Below are 8617 nucleotides of genomic sequence, written 5' to 3'. Positions count from 1 at the left end.
GAGTTGGTATTAAGGAACACACTTTGGAACTCGAATCAGATATACGGAAGGATTACCTACATCTCTTTTCAGATAACTACTAACTACATCTGAATTTTGAGGGCAAAATTCTTTATTAGGTGGGTAGGATGTAAACCCCGGTTAAATTAGTAGATATTTATTCAATAAATTAGTTTTTAATAAGGAGGATTAGAAATGTGAATATTATATCAAATTAGAATAGAGCTCATCGAAACGAGAATTTTGACACTAATTTTGAGAAAATCGGTCCAAAATTGGACCGAATGGGCCGAATCGGTTGAATCGGATCCAAACCGGACCATCGGTCCAACCGGACCAACCTATTAAATGAACCCACGCATTGCATCTCCCTCATTTCAGCAACGTGACGCTGAAAGCTTGCATCCAGGGAGAAGAAGAAAAGGGTCCGAACCCTCTTTCCAAATTCAAGGCGCCGTAACTTTCCAATCCGAGCTCCGATCGCCGCACCGTTTGCGGCCACGCGTCCACCGCGTCGAGCTTTACATTTCTACCGGAACAATTTCATAGGTAAGCCCTTAAATATTCTCAGCCACTCTTTTTCCCCAATTTTCAAGTTTTGAGAAGGGGTATTGAATTTCTTTGATTTTTGATGTTTTAGGATCCAATTAGCTTGAGGAAAACGTTCACTCTTGCTTATGTGAAGCTTGGATAAGGTGAGGATACGATAATTCTATTTTATTTTCATTGAATTTGAGCTTTGAGTATTAAATTGGATATATATGTGTTATGAATATGTATTAGGTTATGAATGAATAATTGGAGCTTGGAATTGTGGATATTGGAACTTGGAGGAAGCTGAGCCTAGTGTTTATTGAATTCTGGAAGGGCTGTGTTTGTTTTGGAAGGGCTGTGTTTATTATAATTAAAGTGCCTTAATCGTTACGTGGGAATCGGCCAAGGTATGGTTTAGGTTTCTTGCATTTAATATATAATGTTCTGTGTAAACATAGGCTAGATGACCATAGGATAAGTTGGAATGCAGGTGTATATTTAATGTTTAGTAATGGGTTGATGAATATGCTTGGTTTGGTTTGGCGATTTGTTTGTAAGATAATATTGGTTGCTAGTTGGATCTTTGAAAGGATATGTGATTGAATTGTTAATTATATGGCTATATTTTGGTTTGGTTGAATGATGATTGATGGAAAGACATGGAGCTTGTTGAGGATTATTGTTGGCAATTTGGATTGGTGGTAATAGGTTTGAAAATAATTGGAATGGAAATTTTGAATGAAAAATGAGGTATTTTGTGTTAAAAGCCTAGGATTTGTGAACTATGATTTTTAGTTGAATTTTGGTCGTTGGATTTGAATATTGTATGAGTATAATTGTTGATCTGAGGTAGATTTATTGTGGTGATTGTTATGATGATGAGGAAGGGTATGTTGAATTGGAAAGAATGCAGGTTTGGACCCGAAAAGGGTGGCAAAGTCCGAGTTTTAGAGGAGATGCTGCCGAAATTTTATAAAAATTAGAGAGTTTGTTTATATGATTATTTAAAAAGATTTAGATTTAAAGGTTATAAGGTTTGATTTTGAGTTATTAAGAAAATGAGCATGTTTTAAGTTTGATTCATTTAGAAAAGAATGAATTATGTTTTGAATTGGAACTATTGATGGACGGAATGGGAGGTGTGATAATGAAGGATAAGTGTTGAATATGATTGATGTATGATGATGAATGAGATGTGATATAAAATGATGTGGATGTTGATGAATTATAATTGAATTATTTATATGGCTTATGAATTTGAATGATCTGAGATACGAGGTTCCCTGGATTAAGTGTCGTGGCTTGCCACCACGTGTACCAGGTTGAAAACTCGATACTCTGTTGACCCTACGACGTAAGTGTGACCGGGCACTATATAAATTCCCGAGAATGTTACCCCCATTGAGCAATATTGATTATTTGAGATAAAGCTATGCATAGACTCTTGGGGATGCACGTCGGGGGACAGTCTAAGGACAATTCAGACTTGTCGGGTTGGCTGGATAACCGACAGATGAGCCTCATCAGCCATAGGACAGGCATGCATCATATGCATATTACTTGAATTACTCGCTTGTGCTTTAATTGGGTGTGCCTAAATGTACTTGCCATGTTAAATGTGTATTTGTTACCGACGTTAAGATTTTTGTAAGTAAAGGATTTTGTAAAAATAGTTGCGTTGTAGATATAGATCCTAAACCAATAGAAATCCCTTCGTGCAAACGTTTTGGTTGTCACAAGTAACAAACCCCTTAAAAATTGTTAACTGAGTATTCAAACATCGGGTCGTCTTCTCAAGGAACTGCAGGGAAGTATGTTCTTATTATTGGTTATAAAGGTTGTAATTCGGGGTTTTGAAGATGAGGAACAAGTAATATAAATGGCAAGTAAACTAAATAAATACTGTAAAGCAACTTTTGGCAAGGTAAGAGAAATTAGAAGTCCAACTTAGTTATCCCTCTCAACAATAATGAAAGTAGCATCTTAATTCCACTCAGTTAACCTTTACTAAAGCAAAGGAAAGTCAAGGGACTAATTAGTTTGACATTCGAATCCTATTTATTTCCTAAGAAAAAGTTGGGATTATTGAAGTTCAGTTCAATTAGTAAGATAACGATTATCAACTATGCTGAGTTTGATATCTGTTGAGTTACTGATTTCTTAACCAAGACCAAAAGGTGAAAAAGTAAATTGCTGGAATAAAAATGTCCTTAGATGGGAAGCAATAGTAACATAAATTAAAGAGAACAATAAATAACTGAAATACCTCAAATAATCATTAATTCAAATCATAACATGGAAAAGGTTCATAAGCCAATTGGGCAACATTTATAGATACGAATAAAAGCATTAAAGTAAAAGTGGCATAAAAACATAAATTAAAGTAAATATTAAACCTGGATCGAGAGTCACTCTTAAAAACTAAGAGAAGTCCTAAATCCTAATCCTAAGAGAGAGAGGAGAGAACCTCTCTCTAAACTAAATCTAAATCATCGAAAGTAATAAAAATTGCGAGCTCCCCCTGAATGGATGCATTCCCTCACTTTATATCCTCTAATCTGTGTTTTCTGCACTTGGATCTGGGCCAAAAGGGCTTCAGAATTCGCTGGGGCGTATTCTGCAAATTCTGGTACGAGGCCTCTGTCACGCGTCCGCGTCGTATGCGATTCGCTCAAGTCGCGTGATCGCGTCAGTCATGCGGCCGCGTCACTGCTTCTTTGCTCTTGGCACGCGATCGCGTCGTCCATGCGATCGCGTGGATGCCAGTTTCTTCAAAACTCCGTTTTACGCTTTTCTTCCATTTTGTATGTTTCCTTTTTCATCCTTTAAGTCATTCCTACCTTAGAAGATCTGAAACTACTCAACACACTAATCACGGCATCGAATGGAAATAAAAGTAATTAAAATAATTAATTTTAAAGCATAGGAAACATGTTTTCACATACATCACATAATAAGGAAGAGAAAGTAAAACCATGCAATTAATATGAATAAGTGGATGAAGGATTGAATAAATCACTCAAACTAAGCACAAAATACATCACAAAATATGGGTTTATCAACCTCCCCACACTTAAACAATAGCATGTCCTCATGCTAAATCCAAGGCAATGAATAAGGTAAGGTTAAAGTGGTGGAATGTTATGCAATGCAACCTATTCTAAATGCAACTACCTAAATGAGTCATGCAATTCTAATTTATTCACTCATATATAAAGCTTACATGTAGTTAAATTAATTCACATTCTCAAGGAATCACATATATACATAGCCAAACCTTAGATAGTGATAAAGTGCCTTTACAATTGAGATAGGAGAAAAAACATTTACAAAAAACTTGCAAGACAATTAATAAATTAAACAGAGATAAATGTTAATGAGCTATTGAACCCTCACTGGATTTGTGTTTACTCTCTAGTCGCTCAGTGTTTATTGAGTTAATCACTCTATTCTTCTTTTTATTCTTCCTTTCTATAACTTTGTTTCTCATCTAACCAATCAACAATTATAGAATACAGTCATACCAAAAATCATGAGGTCTTTAATCAAGGTTGTAATGGGGCCAAGGTAAAGGTAAGGATATATGTATAAGGCTAAGTGAGCTAATAAGTGAATCCTCAATTAGACTAAGATCTTACCTAACATATATACTTAGTAAAAACAAAACTTCTTTTACCTATTTTCCCATATTTTCCCACTTTTGATGTTACATGCTCATGTTTCAATTTTTATTTTTATCTCATGTGCATTGCTTTTATTTTTGCATTTGGGGGATTCTTTTGTATCCCTTTATTCACATGCTTGAAAAAATAAATAACTCTCTCTCTCTTTTTTTTATACACATGGTAATTCAATTATTTCGATGAGCATGCTTCCCAAAAATTCTCATTTTGATTTATTTATGTTCTTTTCAATTTTTCTACCTTTTGTTTTTATCATCCATGTTCCCAATAGGTTTCCCACATTTTAAACTATTCATAATTGTCTATCTTAAGCTAACCAAGGATTCAACTTGGGATTTTATTTTGTGTTTCTGCTTAAGGCTAGTAGTGTGGCTAATAGAATAAAAAGGGGATTTAAAGGCTCAAGGGGGCTAACAAGGGTGATGTGAAAGGTAGGTTATTTTGGGATAAGTGAGCTAAAATCAAATAATGGCCTCAATCATTCTTTTGGTATGTATCTATATTCTATATTCTATATTCTATATTCTATAATCGGACATATATATTAAAACAAAGTAAAGAACATCAGAATATAAAAGAAGGGCGGAACACATAGGAATAAAAATTATGGTTTAAATGTAACCATACAATTAAGCTCAAAACTCACAGGCTGTGTGTTCTCTAGCTCAAAAATCATTTATCAGTTATGTATGTCATGCAGGTTTAGTTAAAAATTCCCATTATTCTCAATGTAAAACTTATATTGAATGGCTTTAAAGTTTTCATGTTTCTCCTTGATGAAATGTTGTTAACTAAACTACATGATGTAATGCTACATATACAAGGTTTATGGATTTGATTCTGTTATGTTCAAGTTCCTAGCTTGCTTCCTTTTTATATTTATCCATTTAAACTAAGCTATAACTAAGCTATCTCATGCTAAAAAGGGTAAACTATACTAATTAATCCACTAATAAGTTAGAATTGCAAACTAAACTAAATAACTAAAATATGACTAAAATGCAAAATGCGGAAATAGAGTAAAAATACATAAAAGTAGCAATGTATAAGTACTCAGAAAATAACAATAAAAAGAAAAATACAGAAAAATATCCAAAATAAAAGAAAAAGAGATGTAGGGGTTCACCAAAATAAAAAGCCAGAGATGGCGACCTCCCCACACTTAAAATGAAGCATCGTCCCTGATGCTCAGTCAAGCCGGGTGTAAAGGGGTGTCATCACTGGTAGGAATGGTAGCTGGAGTCTCAGTGGTGGTGGGCTGAGGGTCTGGCTGCTGTAGAGGAGGTGCTGACTGGATCGGGATCTCAGGATCTGCAGCCTCAATCTGATGTGGAACCTCTGCCTGGGGTGCAGCCTGCTCTGTGCCTGCCTGCGGATGGTGGGTCTCCTCCTCGTGCTCATCCGCCTCCTCCTCTGATGGCTCTGATGGTGTGTCAGGCTCGGAGGGGATGTCACCACCCTGTTGAATCATCAGCTTCAGGTGCTCATACCAGCGCCTGTTGCGGTGCTCCATCTGATCTAGTTGTCGGAACAAGCGGTGCACCAGGCGATAAACTGGCTCTGAGGCAGGTGGAGGTGCAGTGGTGGCAGCAGGGGCAGCTGTAGAAGAAGAGGGTCCAGCAGATGGCGGGGCTGTCTCATCAGCAGCAGTGAAGGGTGGTGGTCTGGAGCCCAAAGCGAGGAAGTTCCTACTGTGAGGAATGATCTTCCTGCAGTCTGCAGCCGGTGGTCTCTCATCGGCATCCTCCCATGGCACGTCAGCTCGATGGCCTAGCTGTGTAACCAAGTAGGGAAAGGGAAGAGTGCCTTGGACGTGGACCCTGGCCATATAATGCCGGATAAATCGTGGCAAGTACAGGTCCTTACCCTCTGATGAGCGGATAATTTATACGCTTTTTGGCATTGTTTTTAGTATGTTTTTAGTAGAATCTAGTTACTTTTAGGGATGTTTTCATTAGTTTTTATGTTAAATTCACATTTCTGGACTTTACTATGAGTTTGTGTGTTTTTCTGTGATTTCAGATATTTTCTGGCTGTAATTGAGGGACTTGAGCAAAAATCAGATTCAGAGGTTGAAGAAGGACTGCTAATGCTGTTGGATTCTGACCTCCTTGCACTCAAAGTGAATTTTCTGGAGCTACAGAACTCAAAATGGCGCGCTTCCAATTGCGTTGGAAAGTAGACATCTAGGGCTTTTCAGCAATATATAATAGTCCATACTTTGCCCAAGTTTAGACGACACAAACTGGCGTTCAACGCCAGTTCTCTGCCCAATTCTGGCGTCCAGCGCCAGAAACAAGTTGCAAAGTGGAGTTCAACGCCCAAAATGGCACAAAAGCTGGCGTTCAACTCCAAGAATGACCTCTCCACGTGTAGACTTCAAGCTCAGCCCAAGCACACACCAAGTGGGCTCCGGAAGTGGATTTATGCATCAATTACTTACTTCTGTAAACCCTAGTAGCTAGTTTATTATAAATAGGACTTTTTACTATTGTATTAGACATCTTTTGATCCTGGATTGTATCTTTTGATCATTTTTAGATCTCTAGACTTCCATGAGAGGCTGGCCACTCGGCCATGCTTACCCTCTATTCACTTATGTATTTTTCATACGGTAGAGTTTCTACACTCCATAGATTAAGGTGTGGAGCTCTGCTGTTCCTCAAAGATTAATGCAAAGTACTACTGTTTTCTATTCAATTCATCTTATTTTGCTTCTAAGATATTCATTCGCACTTCAACCTGAATGTGATGAACGTGACAATCATCATTATTCCCTATGAACGCGTGCCTGACAACCACTTCCGTTCTACATTAGATTGAATGAGTATCTCTTAGATCTCTTAATCAGAATCTTCGTGGTATAAGCTAGATTGATGGCGGCATTCATGAGAGTCCGGAAAGTCTAAACCTTGTCCGTGGTATTCCGAGTAGGACTCTGGGATTCAATGACTGTGACGAACTCCAAACTCGCGAGTGCTGGGCGTAGTGACAGACGCAAAAGGATAGTAAATTCTATTCCAGTATGATCGAGAACCTCCAAGATGATTAGCTATGCAGTGACAGCACATCGGACCATTTTCACAGAGAGGAATAGGATGCAACCATCGACAAGGGTGATGCCTCCAGACGATTAGCCGTGCTGTGACAGAGCATTTGGACCATTTTCCCGAGAGGATTGAAAGTAGCCATTGGCACCGGTGACATCCTTACATAAAGCCAGCCATAGAAAGGAGTAAGACTGATTGGATGAAGACAGCAGGAAAGCAGAGGTTCAGAGGAACGAAAGCATCTCTATGCGCTTATCTGAAATTCTCACCAATGATTTACATAAGTATTTCTATCCTTATTATATTATCTATTTTCAAAAACTCCATAATCAATTATTATCCGCCTGACTGAGATTTACGAGGTGACCATAGCTTGCTTCATACCAACAATCTCCGTGGGATCGACCCTTACTCACGTAAGGTTTATTACTTGGACGACCCAGTGCACTTGCTGGTTAGTTGTATCAAAGTTGTGACAAATTATGAATTGAGATTAGAGCACCAAGTTTTTGGAGCCATTACCAGAGATTACAATTTCGTGCACCAAGTTTTTGGCACCGTTGCCGGGGATTGTTCGAGTTTGGACAACTGACGGTTCATCTTGTTGCTCAGATGAGGTAATTTTCTTTTTGTTTTATTTTCAAAAATTTTTCAAAAATCTTTCAAAATTTTCTCCTTTGTTTTCAAAAAAAAATGTTTTCAAAAATATATTTTTCTTCAGAATTTTTAAGAATGAATTCTAGTGTTTCATGAAACATGTTGAATCCTATCTGGCTGTAAAGCCATACCCAAACTGCTTTGGGACCGGTCTTCAACTAATCACCTTAATGGATGTAATTTACATGCTAGAGCTTGGCTGGCTATTAAGCCATGTCTAACCCTTTGATTGGAGCTTTAGACTAAAGAGCATAAGATTCCTGGAATTCATATTAAAAATTTTGGAATCCTTATTTTTCTTTTTCAAAATGATTTTCGAAAAAATTAAAAGAAAATACAAAAAAAATTCATAAAATCATAAAAATCAAAAATATTTTTGTGTTTCTTGTTTGAGTCTTGAGTCAAGTTGAAAGTTTGGTGTCAATTGCATATTCATCTTGCATTTTTCGAAAAAATTCATGCATTCATAGTGTTCTTCATGATCTTCAAGTTGTTCTTGGTAAGTCTTCTTGTTTGATCTTGATGTTTTCTTGTTTTGTGTTGTATGGTGTTTTTCATGTGCATTTTTGCATCCATAGAGTCTAAACATGAAAGATTTCTAAGTTTGGTGTCTTGCATGTTTTCTTTGCGTATAAAAATTTTCAAAAATAAGTTCTTGATGTTCATCTTGATCTTCAAAGTGTTCTTGGTGTT

Source organism: Arachis ipaensis, chromosome B1, assembly GCF_059453495.1.
Source record: "Arachis ipaensis isolate K30076 ecotype BB chromosome B1, ASM5945349v1, whole genome shotgun sequence".
NCBI lineage: Eukaryota > Viridiplantae > Streptophyta > Magnoliopsida > Fabales > Fabaceae > Arachis > Arachis ipaensis.
The sequence above is the reverse complement of the archived record's forward strand: the minus strand, read 5'-3'. Positions refer to the sequence as shown.